Source organism: Oryctolagus cuniculus, chromosome 8 (assembly GCF_051225735.1).
Source record: "Oryctolagus cuniculus isolate XC-2025 breed Fujian yellow rabbit chromosome 8, ASM5122573v1, whole genome shotgun sequence".
In the NCBI taxonomy this organism is placed as follows: Eukaryota; Metazoa; Chordata; class Mammalia; order Lagomorpha; family Leporidae; genus Oryctolagus; species Oryctolagus cuniculus.
Genome location: NC_142874.1, coordinates 74,853,545 through 74,859,544, shown reverse-complemented (window position 1 = coordinate 74,859,544; position 6,000 = coordinate 74,853,545).

Below are 6,000 nucleotides of genomic sequence, written 5' to 3'. Positions count from 1 at the left end.
AGTAACAAATTTGCCCTGACATTTTTCCAGAAATATCCCTATTTTTTACTTTGGATTTCCTTTGTACTCTTACTGGGAAGTTTTTTTTCCTTTATGTTCTTTTGTAGTGATGAGCATGTTTCTGTGTTTCTGCATGCAGCACATCCTTAAAGCATCTTTTGCAAGGCTGGATGGTGGTGACAAATTCTGTCAATTTCTTATTTGTTATGGAGGGTCCTTATTTCACGTTCACTCATAAATGAGAGCTTTGAAGCATACAGTATTCTAGGTCGACAGTTTTTTTCTCTTAAGACTTGGAATATATCTCACCATTCTCTCCTAGCCTGTAGGGTTTCTGATGAGAAGTCTGCTGTGATTCTAATTGGAGATTCTCTGAAAGTAATCTGGCATTTCACTCCTGCACATTTTAGAAACTTTTCTTTATGTTTTACTGTGGACAGTTTGATTACAATGTATTGTGGTAAAGATCTTTTCTGGTCATGTCTATGAGGAGTTGTATGTGCTTCCTGTACTTGCATGTCCCTTCCTTTCTCCATTTAAGGAAATTTTCTGTTACTATTTCACTAAAAAGGCCTTCTAATATTTTCTCTATTCCCACACCTTCAGGAACTCCTAGAATCCGTGTGTTGGGTTGTCTGATAGTATCCTGTAGATTCCCAACATTGTTTTTCAGTTTTCTAATTTCTTCTTCTTGTTTTTTGTCTGACTTCATAATTTTCTGTATTTGTCTTCTAAATTAGATATTCTTTCTTCTGCTTCACGAATTCTGTTAAGGCTTTCCACTGATTTTTTTATTTGTTCTATTGAATTCTTCATTTCCAAGATTTCATTTTGCTTTCTCTTTAAGATCTCAATTTCATGAGGGAAGTATTCTTTAAGATCATGTATGGATCTCATTAGTTCATGCCTTTATTCTGATTACTTCTAAATAATCCCATTTCTGGTATTTCTTGAATCTCTTCATCTTCACAATCTAGTATTGAAGTGTTGTATTCTTTTGGGGGCATCATGTTGTGTTCTTTATTCCTGTTTCTTGTATTGCTGTGTTTATTATTCGGCATTTGTGGAGATACTCGTTGGTTTCTTCTTTGTTCTTTTTGTTTTGTTTTGCTGCGGTGGCATTTATCTTTGGACTATGTTTCTGTGGGTTAGTGGAGTGTTTGCTTTCAGTGAATACCTAAAGGTGTGTGGTGAGTGTGGCCAGAGAGCTCTGTTCAGTGCTCCAGGGTGAAGGGAGTGTTAAAGTGACACCTAGGTTGGGCAAGGTAAATCTTTTTTTTTTTTTTTTTTAAATCAGATGGGAGGTATGTTCTGCTCTGTTGGCATAGGCTCAGGTCACTTTCTCTCCTCAAAAGGACACTAGTGCCTGGGCACTAGACCCAGTGGATTTAATATTCATCCATACTTCATCAAGGACTGACCACATAAAGGATCTATGCAATCCTCAGTGTAAGCAGATTCCCCAGCAATGTCCCTTACCAGGGAACCACGGAGCCCTGAGCATATGGAGCCTCTCACAGTGACTGCCCAAAGTCCCAGCCACAGCCTAAGCCTTCCTACGCAGCCTGAGTTTTTTTGCAGTCCTGGCACATAAGTCATGAGGACCCAGTCCCAACAGTTCTTTCTGCCAGACTCAGAAGTTTCTACTTGACTGGATGCTGGTCACAAACATGAGCAGGCACAGCTGTTACATATGTTCAAAACGGCACCGGTTTTCTATCAGCTTCTTACAGAGTGCCATATCAGGGTGACTGAGGGGAGAGAAACATTCTCCCCCTTTGCTCCTCCTCTAGTTTGGCAGGTACACTATCCCCCACAGGGCTCCAGTGACGTCCCTCCAGGCTTTTCCTGTGCCTTTATCACCAGTGCTTGGGCTGCTGCAGTCTGGCCTCACCACTCTCCCGAGCTGGTAAAGAGGTTCTTGTCTGCTGGGGTCTTGATTTGTGCGTGTCCACATCCTCCATGGAGGTCTGCTGTGTCCCATCAGCCTGCGTGGCATTTCCTCTGCCATTTTCTCACTAACTTCCCCGGTACTGCACTCTTGCCACTTTTTTAAAACTATCTTCTCCTAGACTAGAGCAGTAAACTCCCTCCCTACTCTGCCACTGTAATCCAATCTCTCATTTCAACTTGGAAGTGAGATTCATCTTCTTGTAGGTAAGTTTGTGTCTACAGGAACAAAGTGACTCTCCTTTGTCCACTAGTCTTGGAGAGGCAATGAGTCAGTAGAATATGGGATATAGACTTGTTCCTGGGAATGGATTTTGGATGTTTTGGGAAAATTACCTCATCTTCTTGAGGCTGTCTCATTTCTTGTACCTATAAATGGGAAGAATGATTCTCAAAGACTTGTGGTGAAGATTGAGATAATACACGTAATAAATTAATATAATGCCTGAACCCCTCCATGCCCAGAAATTGACTCAATATACTCAATAAGGATTCTCTCCAGATAATGTTTCTTCATGGTTCTGTCGGCTGGTTCATTGGGTATCAGAAAGATTTTCAAACGTTCAGTCTGTAATCAGTCTTTTCCCTTCTAGGCTCTGTATTGAGGTTCTGCAGCTGTTCTGCACACCGGAGGACTCATCATTTTGGTGTTTGACACTTCCTTCATCTCATGACTCTTCCCATTTCCCATCACCAGTCTCCAAGAACAGAGCATGTGGCCCAAGTCTCCCACTTCCCCATCAATCCCCGTCTTCATTCACTCAAAGGAGCCAGTAGAACGTGTGTGAAGCCCAATCTTAGTGCCTGTGTCTGTGGAATTCCTTTCCCAGACCTGGAAGATGTACACTCTACAAACTGTTTTTACAGAGCTGTATTATTACTACTGCAAACACAATGATCTAAGAGTTGTATTTTTGACATGAACTATCTTTCAAACCACTAGTTCTATACTTGGAAAATGAAACTGCCATTTCAGAAAGAAATTCCCACCTATGGCTAAGCATCCACTGGATATGTCCATATCTACAAAGTATTCAAAGACATTTGAGATCTTCCCCTTGCATGGCAATGGTGTCAGAGTGGTCCAGTTTACATTTAGAGGCCTTTTGTAGCAGATAAATTTCAAGACAATAAAGATTTTGAATGATATAAACAAGCTTGTAAAACAAAATGGTACAAATAAACAGATGAAAATGGACTTTGTACAAATAAAAGAAACACTGTTTAGTATAAAAATAGAACAGATGGTAGAGGACAAAAATAGGTAACATGGTTACATAAGCTGTTTTATGTTATCAGAGGGTCAGCTGATATTTTTCTCTCTAGATCCTTTCTAATAGTCTTATTGCTAGGGCTACAATATGTTTTTGCCAGACTGTCAACTCTAATGGAGATTAAGTAGCTTGCCCAGCTAGATTTTTATTTTTTTAAAAAAGAAGCATCAGTGAACACTTCTGGCTTTCAAAAGCATAATCACGTAGAATGGAAAGATTTCTGAAGACCTGATTTTGGGAAATACAAATAATAAAATGTGAGGTATATTAATTTCCATTAAATAGTTATTCCAAATTAAACATTTATTTTGGTCACATTGAACTTGAAATATAGCTTCATAAATTTAACAGAAATGAGAAATCATTATGTACAAATTAATTCCTCAAAGACTTGAGTAACTGAGGTTGCTTAATGAACAATTTTTCTGAATGGCGTAAAATTATGCTCTATAACTGTTCACAAATTCACACCTGATTTATTCTTTAGCCAATATAAGTAAGACATAGGATAAATTCCTCCATCTTGCGATTTCTTTTATTGATCAAAGTCATCTGACAACGGTTTAACTGAGAAAAATGTAAATACAAGTAAACCAATAAGATATGGTCAAGTTTTGCAAGCACATTGAGGGAAAAACCAGGACACTCAATTGTTAAAAGGATGCCAAAGGTAAGAAGAAAAGGGTGGAAACACTCATTTTATGTGCTTGTTGGGGAATCAGATAATAAGCTTTCTTGGCTAGGGACAGAAGAAAGAGATTATCTAAACATCAAACAATACAGCACAATTCAAATGCCCACTGAATTCATAATTCTACTCCCTCATTTAAGCATGAGATTAAATAATTCATATAAAATACTTAGTGAACAACCACTGCTGTGATGTATTTATATATTAATGTTTTTGTCCCCAGAAATCTCCATGTTAACTTCCAATAAAAAAAAAACCTGAATTTTATAGTTCTCAAAGTCTTAAGAAATTCATTTTAATTTGAACATTATAGCATTAGTGACATCTGGTGGGAAATGGAGAAGTTACAATGTAGCATCATGGAATGGCTCTGATCTTTCATGTGTAGCAAATTTAAGAAAAAATTTACATATTAAGTAACCAAAAGAAAACAGGTTATAAAATGTGAGCAGCCGCAGCTCACTAAGCTAATCTTCCGCCTGCAGCAATGGCACCCTGGGTTCTAGTCCCAGTTGGGGCACCGGATTCTGTCCCGGTTGCTCCTCTTCCAGTCCAGCTCTCTGCTGTGGCCCAGGAGTGCAGTGGAGGATAGCCCAGTCCTTAGGCCCTGCACCCGCATGGGAGACCAGAAGGAAGCACCTGGCTCCTAGCTTCAGATCCAGCAACAAGGAGGCTGCAGCGGCCACCTGGGAGATGAACCAATGGAAAAAGGAAGACCTTTCTCTCTCTCTAATCCGCCTGTCCAAAAAAAAAAAAAAAAGTGAGGATAGGGTCCTGTGCCGTGGCTCACTTGGTTAATCCTCCGCCTGCAGTGCTGGTATCCCATATGGGGGCCGGGTTCTAGTCCTGGCTGCTCCTCTTCCAGTCCAGCTCTCTGCTGTGGCCCAGGAGGGCAGTGGAGGATGGCCCAGGTCCTTAGGCTCCTGCACCCCCATGGGAGACCAGGAAGTGGCACCTGGCTCCTGGCTTCGGATTGGTGCAGTGCTGGCCGTAGCGGCCATTTTGGGGGGTGAAACAATAGAGGGAAGACCTTTCTGTCTCTCTCTCTACTGTCTATAACTGTCAAATAAATAATTTTTAAAAAATTTAAAAAAGTGAGGATAACAATTTTATTTCATTAATATTCTTTGAGTCTGTATTTAAACATATGTAGGCGGTTAATGAATACGAGAAACCTTAGTGCATTTTAATAAAAAATATTTATTCAACATGCTAATGTTTATATAGTAAAAACATGATTTAAAAGAAGTATGGATCCTTTATGCTGTTCTGAATCTCTTCTTATGCACATATGCCAAAGAATCTCCCATCCCAAGCTTTCAGATCAAAATTCCCCCATATCTCCTCAAAGAAAGTCAGTTGTTCTTCAGAGAATACGGTACTGATGTAAAATTTGGAGACACATCAATTTGAGATACTATAGATGGAGACCAAAAATGATGAGTGAATCCTAAGTATCACAAAATCAAATGCTGTCAGCTAAGGAGGGTTTTGAATATTTGTGACCAAAAGTGGAAGTGTGATCTATTATAAGATTGGTAAACTACAACTCTCAGTTCGAACCTGGTTCACTGGTTTTGGTTACCAGAACACAACCATGCTTGTTCATTTTTATATTACCTATGGCTACTTAAAAGCTACAGTGACTTCAATAGGTGCAAGACACTGCATGCTTGCAAAGCAACTATTTGTTTCTTGAACATTTATAAAAAGTTTGCCAACCCCTGGTGCATTAGATTACTTTCATTAAATATCCATATGCTTCTCCTCTAGTCTCAACAGGCAGAGTACAGTCACCCTATCTGCGATTCTGCATCCCTGGATTCAACCAGTGGCAGATCAAAATTAATTGAAATTTTATGCATACTGAGCACCTACAGGCTTTTTCCCTTGTCATTATTCCCTATATAACACAGTGTAATAACTTGTATTACACTGTATCAGGGATTACAGGTAACCCAGAAATGATGTAAAGTATACACAAGGATACAAGTAAGTTAAATGCAAACACTGCATCATTTTGTAAAGGGAATTGAGTATCTGTGACTTCTGGTATCTTGAAATCAGAATCCTGAAAGGTAGTCG